We start from the raw sequence: 17,816 nt of genomic DNA on the forward strand, positions 1-17,816 counted from the left end.
AAGAAAAAAGTTGTCATTGTCAAGGTGTCCCTTCACAGCCATAGAACAGTGACAAGGACAGCATTGATCTTGATTGCCAATCAGAATTAGGTTGTGAGACACACATGCTGGTTGCAGAACACAGAAAAGTCAAGCTGGAGCTTTCTTCCTTTCTGTTTGGCTTTCATAGTACTGGTAGGTTCGATGTGGACTGCTCAGGGGAGTGTAGAGGGAATCATCTACGGTCTTATTCAACTGTGGGCCCTACATGATACACTGCTGACCTTCCAGGCAGGGTGTACACACTGGGACAACAGTGTGTTCTGATGGACTTGTGACCCACTTCACAGGAAGGAATTCGTGCCTGCTGATGTAAACAAGCCGGAAATTCCTCTTACTGTTCAAGTAAATTTAAGTTGCTAGTGGCTTGGGAGATCATAATGTTGGTTTGATAAATGGACATGTTGTGCCTGTCAAACTGCTTTCTAAATACTTCTATTAGTATTAACTACTTTTCTATTGATTTGCTAAAACACCATGACCAAGACAACTTAGAGAAGAAAGACCTATTTAGGCTTATGGTGCCTGAGAGTTGTGGTCCATAAAGGTGAGGACAGCCTGGCAGCAGGTGGTACACACAGAGGCTGGATCTGGAAACTGAGATTTGCGATTTCACACCTTGAACCACAAGCATGAGACAGAGAGCAAGCAGGGAATGGTGGGAATCTTTGAACGCTCAGATCCCATCCCCAATGACATACTTCCTCCAATAAGCCTGCACTTCCAGCCTGGCAGTGGTGGCGCATGCCTTTAATCCCAGCACTTGGAGGCAGAGGCAGGTGGATCTCCATGAGTTCGAGGTCAGCCTGGTCTATAAGAGCTAGTTCCAGGATAGTTAGGACTGTTACACAGAGAAACCAAAAAACAAAACAAAACAAAACAAAACAAAGACCACACTTCCTAGGTCTCCCCAAACAGCACCACTAACTAAGGATCAAGTATTCAAATACCTAAGATGAGGGGACATCTTATTGCAACTGCCACCATGTTTATACTCATAGGCCAGTCCTGTTCTCGGTTTTGGTCACAGAAGTTTCTTTTATAGTGGGCAACAGTTACTGCAGAGACTCAAAACCAGTCAAAGGACTGAGAGCCAGGTACTGTGAGTGTTCAGCCATAAATGGGAAATCAACATCACCTTCTCCAGGGTTCTGAGAACACTGAAAGGGGAAGGAGGGGAGTGCTGTGGGATGCTGTCTTCACACACACACACGTTGGGACAAGAGAGGATAATTGGGGGTGAATATAATCAAAATACATTACTACATGATAAATAGATGTCAAATCATAAAAAAGTAAAAAATAAACAAGAGAGAAAATGAAATTGAACAGTAAGGGGAATTTACAGGTGAACGCTGCTGCAAAGTCCAGAGGTTCCTGGTGTCAAGAAAGGTTTGGTTCCAGGCCCAAGTGATCTAAACAAATCCTGGAATCTTGCTTTCCATTGATTGTTCCATTACCTCATGGTTTATTTTCAGAAGTTTGTAGGCCTGCAGGATTTCACACAGAAAAGACAAACTCTCAAAACTCCCACACGTCATGTCATTGACCTTGGTGGCCCTGACTGAGGTCATTTAAAGCTGTCATGGAGACCAGAGAGAAGAAAAGAAAAAAAAAAGGGAGAGAAATCCTATAATCTATTTAAATGCCTCTAGGGACTCCGGATGTTGCTCAATACTAGAGCTCTTACCTATAGCATGCACAAGTTTGTAGCTTAATTTCCAGAACACACACACACACACACACACACACACTCGTACTTGAATCCAGAGCCACTCCATTTCTAAGGCTAAAATCCAGGGCCACAAGCATGTTGAGCAAGCACTGAGCTACTGAATCTATACCCTTCTCTTGGGGTTTGGAGACAGGAGCTGCTCATATGCAGCTCACACTGACTTTGAACTCACTGAGCTGAAACATGTAATCCAGTCTCTGCCTTGAAATCATTCATTCCCATGCAAGAGCGAGTAGGAAGAACTGGACTTTAGAAGAGGGGCGGCATTGTGAAAGACACTTGGGAAACTAGTTTCCCAAGAATGTCCTTAATTTTAGGCTGGTTCCTCACATTTTCAACTTTCTGGGAAAGGAAAATAAGCAACCAGCCACCCACATACCATACAGGCATACACATCTTCTACTGTATCATTCACTATTGGAGTTGACGGTTGACTAGATTCCTCTAGACCAGCCGTCCTTGGCCTTCCTAATAGTGCAGCCCTTTAATACAGTTCCTCATGCTGTGGAGACCCCCAACCATAAAATTATTTCATGGCTACTTCATAACTGTAATTTTGCTACTGTTATGAATTGTATTAATTTTTACAATGTGTTTTCCAATGGTCTTACATGACATCTACAGAAGGGTTGTTTGACCCACAGGTTGAGAACCCACTGTGAGTCTAGACCCTATCCACAGCTTAAAACCTCTTAGATTCTTCCTGAGACTAGAAATGTAGCTTGAGGGTAGAAATGCCTACCTAGTTTATGCAAGGCTTGGGTTCAATCCCTAGCCCTTCGAAATGAAGGTAAATAGGAATTCTTTCTGGATACAAGGTAATGATATTGTAATTTGACACTGATACTTGAAATAGGGCTGTGTTTTGAACCACCAAGGAGAGCTGGCACATTCTACTTCTTGGGAGGAATCACCTCTGGATTGACTGATGAAGTAGTTACAGTATTGTTACAGTATTTAGCAGCCTAATTTAGGAAGGCTCCATCTCCCAGCCCGCCATGGTCCACTGAGCCCTGCTTCCAATTAGATCAGAAAAACTAAATCTCAGCCGAGCATAGTGTTGCACAAGTCTTTAATCCCAGCATTTGGGAGGCAGCCAGAAGGAACTTTGGGTTTGAGGCCAGGCTGGTCTACAAAGTGAGTTCCAGGACAACCAGAGCTACATAGTGAGACCCTGACTTGAAAAAAAAAACAAAAAACCAAAAACAAAAAACCTCAATCTCTCTATGGTGTACATCACGTAAAACAAGGCACAAGGCTTGCTCATACAGTTTGGACATTTCCACTGCCTGAGTAGGAGGCTGCAAGGTGATAAGGGATGACTAAGGCCTTTCCTCAGGCTCCCTCTGGGAAAACACGTGAAGGCATGAGAACATGCCTTGACTGTGTCTGCCCGGGTACACAGGATTTTGAAAGACTCAAGGAGTCGCATCCATGAAGAGAGGGAGCTCCTGTGACTGTACCATTCCTGGTGTCTGTCTGTCTGTCTTAGCTGCCTGTGTCTGAGGGTCGAGGGATCCATCTATATTTCCTTTCCTTGGTGCCCAGTGGGATATCTGGGCCTCACAGAGCAGGCTTTAGTACTTGTTCTAACATCATGGTTTCAGGGAATGCACACCTAAAGCAAAGCTGGGAAGTAAAAGGAAGTGAAAAGTGGAAGACAAGCGAAAAATAGAGGGAAACAGTAGAAGGCTGGCAAAATGCTGGGAAGGAAGTTCCCGTGTGATTCCTACTAGGGCTAGACTCTCTGGTCTATGGTAAATGCATGGATATTCTTTAGATGATGTTGAGAGAAAAAAATTAGCTATGTATTAGAAAGGTCTAATCTATTCTGTACATGCATGTGTGCAGGTTTGTGTGCATGTGCTTGTGTGTGTGTGTGTGTGTGTGTGTGTGTGTATGTGTGTGTATGTGTGCAGTGTGTCTGAAAACCAGATCACCTAAGGTGTCAATGATCATGAGTTGTCTATCTTGCTTTTAAGACAGGGCCTCTCATTGGCCTGGTACTTGCCAGGTGGACTAGGCTGGGGGCCGTGAGCCCCAGTGGCCTGCCTGTCTCTATCTACCCAGCACTGGGATTGCAAGCACCTGACTCACCAATATCGCTATTTAATGTGGGCTTTAGGAATCAAACTCAGGCCCTCGTGCTTGAAAACCAAGCACTCTGTGACTTGAGCTTTCACCCCAGGCCCAGGCCTGAACTATTCCTATTGTTTTATGTGTCTGGGTGTTTTCTCTGCATGCATACCTGTCCACCATGTGTGCAGTGTCTGCAATGTCAGGAGAGAGTTTGGGACCCCCTGGAACTGGAGTTACAGATGGTTGAGAGCTGCCATTTGAGTGCTGGGACTTGAACCTGTGACCTCTAGAAGAGCAGTCAGTGCTCTTAACCTCTGAGCCATCTCTCTAGTCCCCTGACCTATTTCTAAGACAAATGTAAGTCTGCCTAGAGGGAAACCAGATCCAAGCTTGACCAAGGGCTGTGTGCAGAGCTTTCTCAAGAAGCTGACCACTTCTGATACTTCTGGCCTTTAGGAATGGACTCTCTTGAGAATGGAGTGCCAACCAGCGTTGACTTCCTCTGCGTTCCTCAGTTTTCAAACAGGGCTGATCAGCAGTCAGAGGCTCTTAGTCTGGCTTTTGGAGGGTCTTTCTGCATCTGATAACCTAGTACTCTCCTGTGCCTGACATCCCTTACCTTTGGGACTAAAAACAACTCATCTGCTTGCCTAGTCTTTGGGAGAAGGGACTGTCTGGGTGATGTCCTCAGATACTCTGGACTTCTCTGATGAACCAGGTTTTTTTTTTTTTAGTTTATTAAAATATAAAAGTTTCCATTTTCGCCCCTCCTCCCAACACCCTCCCACTCCCCCCTGAACCAGTTTTCTAAAGGAAGTAAGTTTTGATTTCTGGACTTAACCTGGAGGTCGGTGAGTGGGTGTATACACCAAACCCAAGACTTAGCTTCCTCATGACTTCTCCCAAGGTTCATTTTCTCCTACATCAGGGAATCCAGAGATCCCTTCCTGTCCCCCGCCCCATCTCATGGAACCCAGGCTGACCTCAAACTCACTGTAGCCAAGGATTCCCTTGAGCTCCAGATCTTTCTGCCTCCACCTCGCGGGAATGGGATCACAGGTGTGCACATCACAGCAGGCTTCTCTTCATAGCAAGATCTTGTGGGTCTTTTCTCACAGAAGTTCAAATTCTAAGGAAACAGTTGGTGTGTCTAGGGTAATGAACTTGTCTCTGGGCCTTTCCTGGCCCTTAACTAGCCCTGTGTTAACCTCCAGGCTCATTCCCCACTACCTCTAACTCCAGAAAACTCTGCAACTGGCTGGTTTTGCTTTATCCGTTTATTATCTTCACTTTGGCTTCAAGATTCCTAGCAAGTAAGCACCTGCCATCATTTCCCCATCTTTGACTCATCCTGGTTTTGTTTCTAAGTTCCTAGTAATTATATTGCCCCCCCCCCAGGTCCTCAGTACGGTGGCCTCCTTCTCTGCTTTGTTAACTAGATTTGTTTTAAACTCCTGCCTGATTCACCACCCTGTATGCCGTACTCTCTGGACCTGCAATCATTTGGCAGCTTCTCAGCAAAGACATCCCAATGCTGGTCTTTTCATTTGGGGCATGTAGCATGTATTCACTTACCTTCTGACATGTTTAGTAAGCAGAAAATGTCACATCTGTGTTATTGACTTATTGTCTATCCTTGTGATGTTTAAAATCAATGCTTAATATCGATTGCCAACTTGATAAGATCACCTCAGAGAGAAGACTCTGGGTTTGCCTGTGGGAGATTACCTAGATGAAATGGATTCGAGCGGTAAGTCCCACTTTAACTATGGGAAGTACCACTGCATGGGCTGGGGACCTGTTGAGAATAAAAAGGCGAAAGTGAGCTAGCAACTAGCATCCAGAGCTGGCTGCCCCTGCCTGTGGATACAGTGTGAGCAGCTGCCTCAAACTCCTGCAGCCACGACTTTCCTCCATGGCCTGTACCCTCAAACTGTGAGCCAAATTAAACCTTTCCTCCCTTCGGCTCCTCTTGTCAGGAATTTTGTCCTGGCAACAACACAAACAACTAACACTGAGAAGTTGGGCTGTTGCTGTAATAAACCTGATCACATGGTTCTTAGGCCTTCAGAACTGGCTTTTGGGGTGTGTAGGGGGTAGAGGTTTGCAGTTGTGGACAATAAAAGCCCAAAGGAGCTAAAAGCAGAGCTTAATGAGTCCTTCTGATAGGAGCGTGAAAGACAAGAATGTGGAGAGAAATTCTGACAGTCGAGGTTGAGCTCACAAGGTTTCACAGGGGAAAGAGTGACTCTGCTGGGAACTGGGCTGGAGGTCATTTGTGTTGTATTCTGGTTTAAGAAAGAAAGGAAGGAAGGGAGGGAGGGAAGGAAGGAGGGAGGGAGGGAAATAGGGAGGGAGGGAGAGAGGGAGGAAGGAAGAGAGAGAGAGAGAGAGAGAGAGAGAGAGAGAGAGAGAGAGAGAGAAGAAAGAAAAGAAAGAAAAAAACCAGGCAGTGATGGCACATGCCTTTAATCCCAGCATTCAGGAGGCAGAGGCAGAAGGATGTCTGTGATCTCAAAGCCAGCCTGGTCTACAGAGTGAGTCCCAGGTCAGCCAGGGCTACACAGAGAAACCCTGTCTTGAAAACTCCCATTGAAAAAATGAAAAGAAATTCTACTTGCAAGCTTAGTGTGGTGGTATATGATTTCCCATTCGACACTAAGGAGATAGAGGCAGGCAGATCTCTGTGAGTTCAAGGCCAGTTAAGAGCTACATAGACCCTCTAAAAATGGGGAGTGGGATCTATCTGCATTCTGCCCGTGCCCTGAGAACTTGAGTGAGGCTGAATGCAGGAGAGATGGTCTAGTTTCTTTGGTGGAGAAAAGTTTGCAATAGCATTCCATTCAGTCTGTGGCAAAGCTACTTCTCGGAGCTCTCCTTCACATCCACAGGGAGAGGAAGCAAAGAGAAAAGGAAACTGAAGTCCAGTAAGGAAAGTTGTGTAAGCGAATCTTAAAGGATGGACAGAGAGAACATGATGGCTAAGCATCTGTAACTGCTGCAGAGAAATCGTGCTCCCTTCTTTGGGACAATAGGTACCTGAGGGCCAGCTGCCACCTCTGAAAGGCACTAACTTGTGAAGATGCAAATTTGTGCAAGAGGACAGAGAGGGCACTCTCTGAGAATGCCCCTGAAATAATCTCAAAAGCAGCTGCCTAGAAAGTGCTTTCATTGACCATTCTTAGCTCACTGACCAGCTCCTGGTCCTACGGCAGTTTCCTCTTCCCTTAGGAAGCTCTCCATCCTTCACTGATTCTCATTATATAATGAGACGATTTCTCACCATGAGGCATTTAGGCATCAAGGGGTCCATGCCCTCCTTATATACTCTGGAAACCTTACTTTATGATTCACGTGGACATTGTTTTCTCTTCTGCTCTTGATTTGGTGTGGGGAGGTGAGTTAGAGTATTGTGAGGCCCAGGCTGGTCTTGAACCCACTGTGTAAACAAGGATGAGCTTGGGCTTGTGACCCTCTTCCCTCCCCCTGCTTGGATGACAGGCACATGCTCCCTCCCAAAGTCACGTGGGCTTTTCTCTTTTTTGAAGGTAAATCTTGAAATTCTTTGTTTCTTGATGGTAAATTCAGCCTTTCTGCTTCCTGAATCCTTTTCGGTAATTTATATTTTTCCTGGTGATCTGAATCTTTAAATTCACTGGAATGAATGGGGATGCAGTAGCTGAAGGAATTTGACTTCTCCGCATCCTGTTTTTATTTGGCACGCTGGTGTGCCTTTTTTCTTTCTGGCTTATATTTGCCAAAGGCTTTCCATGTTCTGATCTTATCAAAACACAGAACTTAGGTCTACTGTTTTTGGTTTTCTGTTGATATTATCTATTTCACTTTATTAATCCCTTCCTTCTCCCTTCTCTTATTTGTTATTCCTTTTCTTGTTTCTGGAAGTAAGAGCCAAGTGCATTTACTTTTTCTTTTTCTTTGCTTTCCAACATCTGGATTTAACATTGCAATTTTCTCCCTAATAAACAATTTTTTTAATGTCTAAGTTTGGGATGCTTCGTTCTGCTTTTCGTTGATTTCTAGATAATTCAACTGCCTCTCCCTGTGGCAGAATTAGATTTCCTTACTTCACTGATGCTAGACTTGACTATGTGACTTGCTTTAACCAATAAGACATGAAAGAAATAAAGTCCACAGGGAAGCCCCGTTATCTTTTATCTCCGTTTGGGGAAGGGGTTACCCACTTACATGTGGATGCCAGAAGTTGATGTTAGGTGTCATCCTTAGCAGGGCACCACCTTAAAAATGAAAATAAGCAAGCACAGCTGGGCAGTGGTGGCACATGTCTTTAATCCCAGCACTCGGGAGGCAGAGGCAGGCAGACCTCTGTGAGTTTGAGGCCAGCCTGGTCTGCAGATCGAGTTCTAGGACAGCCAGGGCTGCACAGAGAAACTCTGGCTTGGCAAGGCAAAATTAATTAACTAATTAATTAAAATAAAAAAATAATAAAAAGCTGGGCATAGTGGCATAGTAGCAGGCATCTTTAATCCCAAGCACTTGGGAGGCAGAGGCAGGTAAATCTCTCTGAATTTGAGGCCAACCTGGTCTATATAGAGAGTTCCAGGATAGCCAGGACTACATAGAAAAATGCTTTCTCAAAAATAAATTAACTAATAAAAAGAAAAATTAAAACGAAATTGAGGCAGGGTCTCGGCACAGGCTGGTGTCAAATTTGCTGTATAGCTGAGTGTTACCCTGAGTTCCAGGTGTGCTGATTTTTTCCCCCTGAGACAGGGTTTCTTTGTGGAGCCCTGGCTGTCCTTGAACTAGTTTTGTAGACCAAGATGGCCTCAAACTCACAGAGCTCCACCCATCTCTGCCTCCAAAATGATGGGATTAAAGGTGCCATTTTTTTTTTCTCCCCCTGGTGCTGGCTTTTTAAAGACACCATCTCTGGCTGTCCTGGTCATTGCTGGGGTTACAGACATGTTGACACACTCAGTCATAGTTGAAAGTGGGTCTGGGGGTCTGAACTCAGGCCCTCGTGCTTGCAGGGCAGGAACTTTATTAATTGAGCCAAGTGTAACCTTCATTTCCAGTATATCCCAGACATGGCTGTTCCTTCAGCCTGCATGCCGCATGAGAGACGGCAGTGAGAATGACAACTGGCCTGTGATCTATAGATGGAGAACTCAAGGTTGGGCCCGCAAGATGGCTCAGCAGATAAAGGTGGCTGATGACCTGAGTTTGATCCCTGGGCACCCACACAGTGAAATGAAAGAACTGATTGCCCTCTAAGTTGCCCTTTGACCTCCACACACAAAATGGCATGTGCTACCAATAAACAGATAAATGAAATTGAAGAAATAACTCTTAATGCACACTAGTACTTATCTCTCTGTTTTGGGGTAGGGAGGGTTTTTGATGAAACCACGTCTTGAGTGTACCAGGCAAAAACATGTCCACTGATTCACACCTCCAGTCTTGCTCTTCGTCTTCATTTTAAGAAATTTTAAATTTTAAGACATTTAATTTTGTTTTTTTTAAATTTTAAGACATCATTTCCCTGTGTTGCCGAGACTGGTTTTTGATTTTGAAGACACGGTTTCTTTGTAGCTTTGCAGCCTGCCCTGGAACTTGCTCTGCAGACCAGGTTGGCCTTGAACTCACAGAGACCCACCCATCTCTGCCTCCTGAGTACTGGGATTAAAGGCGTGCACCACCACTGATGCCCAGTTGCCTAGTCTGGTTTCTAATCTGCAATCCTCCTGACTCAGCCTCCTGTCCAATATGCATTTCTGCAGAATAAGAACAATGGGGCTGGAGAGATGGCCCCACGGTTATGAACACTGATGCTCTTTCAGGGACCAGAGGCCAGTTCCCAGCACCCTAACCACACAGGGACTCACATCTTTCTGTAACTCCAGTTCCAAGGGATCTAACACCCCCTTCTGGACTCCGTAGGCACAGCATACATGTGACACACCAATATACACGCATGCAAAACACCAATGCACATAAAAAAACAAAAAATTAAAAACAAACAAAAAGAATATTTTCCTATGCAGTCCAAATAACATTTTCTTATTCCTTATTAATGTTTTAGGTTAGCATACAAAATAATGGATTTTGTTATGTCATTTTTCTTATCTATTAGTAATGTCTTTAAAAATTATCTAATTTTTAATACATATTTAATGCCTTAATTTTGTTCGTAAATGCCTTTTTTTGTGACAGCCTCTCACTGTGTATGATGGCTGGCTTGTAACTTGATATGTAGACTAGGCTGGACTCAAATTCCCAGAAATCTGCCTGCCTCTGTCCCCCAAGTGCTGGCCTCAAAAGTCTTTTATAGCTGGTTTCTGCAGACTATGCAAGGCCACCAAACATTCCTCTTAATGGTGGCTTTTTTACAACAGTGCCTTTCTTTTTTTGACAGGGTCTTACTGTGTAGCCCCGCCTGACCTAGAACTTGCAGTATAGATCGGAGGCAGGCAGAGCTCTGAGAGTCTGGGGCCAGCCTGGTTTCCACAAGTGTGGCACCTGTGGCAATGGCTGCCCCAGCACCATTATTGGTGTCAGCTCTTAGATCTTGTTTAAACCACACATTTGTGTTTTAACCAAAACTCCTGACCTTGAATGTAAATAAATGTTGACAACAGGCTTGCGGAAGTGAAATAGAGGATTTAGCTTCATATCCATGTGGAGAAACGGGCAAGACTAAAAGAGGATACATTCTTTAGGAAAATTAGCAAGGTTGCCTTCGAAGATCACCCATTTAACTTTGTGTTTGTTTGTTTGTTTTTATAACTTATTTTTGTTTTATGTTCATCAGTGTTTTGCCTGCATGTGACAGTGTCAGATGCCCTGGAAATGGAGTTATAGACAGGAGTGAGTTGCCCTGTGGATGCTGGGAGTTGAACCCAGGTCCTCTAGAAGAGCAGCCAGTGCTTTCAACCAGTGAGCCGTCTCTCCAGCCCCCATATAGGGTGTTAACATCACTTGATAATCCTTGCTTAAGTCACTAATTGCATTAGGGGCTGTCCCGCGCTTCCGTCTCGCCAGCAAGAACCACGCGGTACACATAGGATACTTCTGCAGTAAAGCTTTAATGCCCCTTGGGAGAGCGGGCATCAGCCAACATGGCGGAGACCCAGATAAGATGGAACCCAACCCTTATAAAGGAAACAGTCCTCGCTTCTGACGTGTCACTCTTGGATGGGTCCACTGCCCATTATCCCAGATGATGCCTCGGGAGTAGGCAGGGACGCAGCGGTAGAGAGTTACCAAGCACGTGCGCTGGGATTAAAGGCGTGTGCTACATCACCTTGAACTCACAGAGATCTGCTTGTCTCTGCCTCCCAGGCATCAGGGCTAAAGGCGTGTGCCGCCACACCTTGGGGTCACAGAGGTCAATCTCTACCTTTGTTCCTAGAAGCAATGGAGAATGTGGTCCGGCCCTCCACATATCCCCCTTTTTTTACTTCTTTGCAGAAAGGCAACTCCCTAGGAAGGTAAAGATAGAGGTCGCACTTCCCAAAATGAAAACATAAAAATGGGCTTACACGGAATCTGTCCCTAGGCTCATGACACCTGGAACCTATCCGGCCTGCCCTCTGCCATTTTTCTGGGAAAGGGAATATACAGCAGGAAACCCTTAAGCAGAGCGACTTATCTCTCAGAGAGGGTCATTCTCTGTGCGATGCTCTTCAGCTCGACAACCTTCAGGGCTAGCTAAGCCAAGCACTCCACCCTGTGCAATGGACCACAGTCCTAGGGGTGCAGGAGCTGGTTGGCTTAAACCTTACTGCTTTAACATAAATAACCACACATCAGTAGAGGCCCCCTGTTCCAGGGCAGCCAGCGCTTGTTCAATAACCACTTTGTCCCTACGATTTTGGGATTTGAGTCAGCAGACCATCCAGAGGAGAAACACTAATCCATAGCATAGGACTGTTCCAAAACATTTCCACCCCCACCCATTCTTTGAAGTAGGGGAAGAAAGATACGACCCAGGACTGTAATCCTATGGCCAAGCTTATAAATCATCTCTAGGACGGTAGGGGGAGGGGGCCCAGAGTCATATTGGTTGTAAAAAGTCAAGGAAACACCGCCATCCTATGGCTGACTGGTAACAGCTTCGGGAAAGCTGAGAGTGTCCTCCATCGGTGCTCTGTCATCCATCTGCAAAATGGCAGGAGGAACAGCAGCCAGGTCCTCAGGCGAATCCGTGTGTTGTGGATCACTCTTCACTGTTCGGGTCAATCGCTCTGGCAGCCAGAATGGGCTTTCTTGATCCTGTGGGAAGACACAAACAGCTCCCCTGGATCTCAATAAGATGGGATCCGGGCCTTTCCATTCATTAGAAAGCACATCTTTCCACTTAACCAAATCTTTGGGCCGCTGCGGATCCGAACAATGTCGTGTTGTAGCATTTTGGCCATTATCATCCAGATTTAAAAAATTTATGGTGAACAGAGCCATGGCGATGGCCATTCTTGGCATCGGGGGCAGTTCCTTTATTATTCCCCCCCTTTTTGTTTAAATAGATATTTATCCAATTTTTAATTTAAATAACCATGGCATTTTGTAACCTATCTTGAAGATACCCATAGTGTTTAGCAGAAATAACTGACAGGATAAGGGAAACTGATAGCAAGCAATAGTACAGCAACAATAACATTGCAATGTACAGCAACAACAGCATAGCAATAACTGACAGACCAAGGGCAGGAGCTGGACCATCCCTCAGGAACCCGCCAGCTCCGCAGCAATCAGGCCAGACAGCTCCATAGCAGAGGCTTTGTCCTCAGGCCTCTGGACAGATGAATCCACAGCATGAATGTCAGTAGATGTATGTCAGCATTTCTAGAAAAAAACATAAACAAACTCTTCTCCCAAAATAACATTTAAGAGTATTAAAAAACTCAGTGTAAAAATTTAGCACAGTCAGTACTGGAAGTAGGCTGGTCTTGAACTTAGAGACCTATAGGTCTCTGTTTTAAAGAGCAATCTTGTTTGTCTGTGTCATTATAGTAGGCCTTAGAATTAAACCATTTTAAATCTGGCACAGATGAGATTATTGTTTTAAAAATATGAGAAAACCGTTTTCCTGTTTCCAGCCTGGAGTCCTAAGATGACGTGGCCATTGGGGAACCCATATGGGGATCTGTTTTTTACGGTATGGGCCGTGTTGCCCCAGTGGCGCCTAGGAAAAACCCAGGCCCTGTTTGTTGATATTAGATTTAAGATTTATTGGCTCCCGTATTCCTGGCCGGTACGGTGGCCTCGGGTTCCAGAGCCCGCCCGTCATCCAAGGGCTGTGTGCGGCCCTGGGCCTGCTCGCTGCGCAGCTCCCTGTGTCCCACTGTGCAGCTCCGCCTGTCCCAGGCCAGGAAGTGGCGGCTCCACCCCCAGGCGCCCCTGCCTTCCCCGCGGGGCTAGCCTAGTTCTCTGAGGCTGTGTTGGTGGCGGAGTGTGGCGGGAGCCGACACTCAGACCGAGGCGGCACAGGCGGCAATATCTCAAGGTCCGCGCCAGAGCCATTGCGGCTCAAGGGGCCAATGGGAGAGGTGGCGAACAGGGCCGCTTTCCTACTAGCCAACTCTCAACACCTGTGCCACAGCAAAAGCAGCTGTAAACAAACTCTCACAGACCCAGCCAACGACCCAATCACTTTAAAAATCTAAGGGCTTTTTGCATCTACCTCCCTGTGGATCCTGAAACATTAGATTTAAAACCAAATAGTTGTAAGCTGCCATGTGGTCACTGGGGAATTGAACTCACGACCCTTGGAAGAGCAGGCAGCATTCTTAACCCCTATGCTATCTCTTCAGTTCCTTATTCAGATGGAAAATCTCTCGGGCTAGTAGCCAGCATTGTTCGCCCCGCCCGTTGCCCCAGGCCATTGGTCCGCCTTTGTTACCTAGGATCAGCACAGCTCAGCTCAGCCAAGCGGAACAGAAGCCACTCCAGCCTCAGAGCCCCTCACAGTTTCAGGCACATTGCAAGCCTTCTGACCTGGCAGCTTGTGGCACCGTTCTCATTCTCGGTACTGCTGTGATACCCTCCAGGCCAGGCACCAACTGAGCCTGCGCAATATGCCTCCCACCATAGCCACAGAGCAAAGCTCCGCTCCAGCCGCCCTCCAGCCCCAGCTGCACCCACTCCGAGCCCAAACCGGTGCACGGAGCAAAGCTGAACTCAGAGAAGCAGGCTTGAAAGGACCTCATTTAATCTTTAAGGGAATTTGGGCGTCGTTTAGTCTCTTTGGCTGCTTCCTGCTGTTATTGGGCCGCTGAATTTTAGGGGTATACATTACAACATTTCAGGAGGTCTCGGTGATTCAAACCACGTAAATCCCAAGTACACCCTTAGGCTCTCCCCCTCCGTGGAGACGAAAACAGAACCTCCCTCCCAAAACACCACATCCTCAGCAGTCTCCAAGTTCAAATATCCCTCTCCCATCCAGTACACAAAAGACAACATGAACAACACAACATAAAGCTTTTGACCCTGCAAATCAGCCCTCTCCCCCATCCTCACTCTCTTTTAAAATCACTGGGGGGTCCTTTTTAACTTATTTTCTTTTCTGTCTCCCCCATTCTTTACCGGAGGGTCCTTTTTAACTTATCTGGGTGCGCGCACAACCTCCCACTGCTGCTCAGTTTCTGATATGCTCTCTGGACTTTAGAACGTACCTCTCTGAGCACGCATGCCTGCAGTTCTGAATCCTCCTTGTGTCCAAGGGGTCTCCGGTGGTGCAAAGTTCTTCTTTTTCCCGGGTATCAGCACCAGATGTCCCGCGCTTCCGTCTCGCCAGCAAGAACCACGCGGTACACATAGGATACTTCTGCAGTAAAGCTTTAATGCCCCTTGGGAGAGCGGGCATCAGCCAACATGGCGGAGACCCAGATAAGATGGAACCCAACCCTTATAAAGGAAACAGTCCTCGCTTCTGACGTGTCACTCTTGGATGGGTCCACTGCCCATTATCCCAGATGATGCCTCGGGAGTAGGCAGGGACGCAGCGGTAGAGAGTTACCAAGCACGTGCGCTGGGATTAAAGGCGTGTGCTACATCACCTTGAACTCACAGAGATCTGCTTGTCTCTGCCTCCCAGGCATCAGGGCTAAAGGCGTGTGCCGCCACACCTTGGGGTCACAGAGGTCAATCTCTACCTTTGTTCCTAGAAGCAATGGAGAATGTGGTCCGGCCCTCCACAAGGGGCAGCCATAACGAGATAGGCCTATAATCTCAGCAGTGGGAAGTAGTGACAGAAGGCTTGGCCACTCAAGGCCAGTCTGTAAGTGTTACACTCTGAGGGGATCGTCTTTCCCAGTGGAAGTGTCACAGCTCTGAGGGAAAGGTATCCTAGCAGGAGCCAAGGAGTACCACAAAGTCATACCTCACAACAAGCCTCATGCAAGAGTTCTATTAGGAAGGAAAACCCCAGAAGGATGCCTGCCCCTGCTTAGGGGAGAAGCAGCCGAGAACTGAGCAGAAGACAGGGTTTATATAGCATTTCTTGGGGTGATGGAGCCTTCCAGCGGATTGATGAGTTCTCAGGTCTTGAGCGTTGGTTTTAAACTCTGGAGTGATCTGGAGGCCTCTGGATGGGGCTGGGTCCAGCATTATGGCCGTTAGAGTGCTCTATGGGGAGAGTCTGGCAGTTGGAGGTCCTCGGGTCCTGGCCGCTCGTCCCACACAGCCTCCCACTACACAGAAAATTCAAAGCCACCCTTGGTTACATGAGACTCTGTCCCAAAACCCAAAACAAAACCAAACAAACAAAAAATCGTGCTGGAGATGTCGCTCAGTTGGCAGAGTGCTTGCCCAGCATTCATGCAGCCTTAGGTTTGGTTCTCAGCATCTCATATACCAGGGTTGGTAATACAATACCTATAATATGCACTAGGGTGGTGCAGGCAGGAGAGCCAGAAGTTCAAGGCCAATCTGCAGGCAGCCTGGGCTTCGTGAGACTGCCTCAACAAATGAAACGCCTGGGACTGAAGAGATGGCTACAAAGAAAGAGCATCTGCTGTTCTTCCAGAGGCCCAGGGTTCAGTTCCTACTGCTCTCACCAGGAGGCTCACGATGACCTCCAACCCCAGCTTTGAGAGGTCTGATGCCTTGATCTGTCCCTTTGTCCCGTGAACCAAAGAATGGAGAGCCACAGGCCACCTCGGCTCTCAGAGTCACCACTGTTCATCATTCTTCCCAAAGGGCCGAACGGTTCATCGGGAGTAGTCCCTGAGTCGGGGTTGCTGGCTGGAGCTCTGGAATATAGACATCACACCACAGGGGAAGCTCAGGCAAACAATCATAGAGAGTGTCCCCTTCCAGCAGACAGGTTTCTGGGGTGACATACAGAGCTAGTTATTCCCAAGCTGCGGGTCAGGGCTCACACTTACAATCCCAGCACTTGGGAAGCAGAGACAGGCCAATGATGGCGAGTTCAAGGCCAGCCTGACTTACTCGATGAGACTGTCTCAAAAAAAGAAAAAAAAAACAAGGGTTGAGGTGAGGTTATATCCTGGTGTTAGTGTGCTTGGTTAGCAATGTGCCCTGGGTTCAAACCCCAGCATTTCAAAACAAACAAACAACAAAAGCTAACTACACATCTCCTGTAATTTACAATCCTTTGGGAATAGTCGTTTAGTTAATGAACACTGTCAATGATGATAATGCAATAAATGAAGTCATCAGTACCACTGAGGTCAAGAAGGAGTCCTTGCTATCTGTAGGAGTCTCGAGAACAAAAGCTGTGGTTGGAATAAGGCTGTAGGCTAGGTGGGAGCTTCTGATATTTCGAGACAGTTCACTCTAAAAATCAGTGCGGTGGTTTGAGTGAGAAGGATTCCGTTGGTCCAGATGCTTGCTTGGCCTCTAGTTGGTGGTGCTATTTGGTGAGGTTTAGGGAGTGTGGCCTTGTTAGAAGATGTGCTGTTGCCATACATCATTCCCAATTCACTCTCAGTCTTATGCTTGGGGCTCAGGTTGTGAGCGCTCAGCTTCCAGTTCCATCCGCCATGTCTTCTCCCTACTGACATGATGGCCCTGCCGTTATAGATCACAACCCTATGGAGCCATAGACCAAATAAGTCTTTCTTGTATAAGTTGCCCTGGTATGGTGTTTTACCACAGCCACTAATAGAAACATAGCTAACATAATCAGGTTGGCCCAGAATTTGCTGTGCAGTCCACAGTGGTCCTGGGCATGCAAGCCTCCTCCCTCTATCTCCTAAGTGTTGATTGGGATCACAGATGTACACTACCACACCCAAATGAAGTTTATTGTTTGAAGGTGAAGACGAAAAGATAGCCTAACCCACTGGGTTGCACCTGCAGGAGAGGGTAGAGAGTGCTTTAGAAAGAAGGACTTTGGATAGTGGTGCAAGGCTAGACGAGGTGGATTCTTGACTCCAGGCTAAACAGTAAAATGGGACTTCGTAAACTGGAGCTGCTGTTTGGTTCTCAGCAAGTGGTGGACGAGGAGGCAGTTCATGCTAGGTTCTTTATACTCTGCTTTTTCTTTTGGATTTTTTTCTTCTTTTCCCTTCCCCCCATTTTTTGTTGTGTTTTTGTTGTTTGATTTTTTTTGAGACAGAGTTTCCCTGTGCAGCCCTGACTGTCCTAAAGCTCATTCTGTAGACCAGGCTGGCCTCAAACTCAGAGATCCGCCTGCCTCTGCTTCCTGAGTGCTAGGATTAAAGATGTGCACCGCCACTGCCCAGTGCTGTGCCGAGTCTTAAACTTAAGTTCAAATTAGATTAATGTTCAGACTCAGAAACCTGTCTCCCTACTTTGTAAGTGATGATTAGTATACAAGGATTATTGATAAGATATTAAGATATAAAAGCCATAGAAAACCAGTTTGCTTCCATCTGTGTTCAACTCATGAGTCCAAGGATACTTGGGGAAAATCCGGAGCCACTGCAGGCTGTGACTCTCTTCTAGTTGAGAAACTGAGTACTATTCGGGACAAACCACTGGTCACACAAGT

At 46.5% G+C, this 17,816-nt stretch overlaps 2 long non-coding RNA genes across 2 annotated transcripts in view; one reads left to right on the top strand and one right to left on the bottom strand.

Moving 5' to 3' along the window:
* The window catches only part of LOC146894641 (uncharacterized), a 42,637-nt gene that overhangs the window by 7,999 nt on the left and 16,822 nt on the right, over positions 1–17,816 (top strand). The window lies entirely within an intron of this gene.
* On the bottom strand, positions 10,902–13,163 carry LOC148122272 (uncharacterized). The gene is made up of 2 exons (XR_015737693.1): positions 11,208–13,163; positions 10,902–11,138 (listed from the first exon to the last, which is right to left on the bottom strand). It is a non-coding gene; the product is annotated as an uncharacterized LOC148122272 (long non-coding RNA).

The sequence above is a fragment of the Myodes glareolus genome, chromosome 4 (genome assembly GCF_982192425.1).
Source record: "Myodes glareolus chromosome 4, mMyoGla1.1, whole genome shotgun sequence".
Taxonomy (NCBI): domain Eukaryota; kingdom Metazoa; phylum Chordata; class Mammalia; order Rodentia; family Cricetidae; genus Myodes; species Myodes glareolus.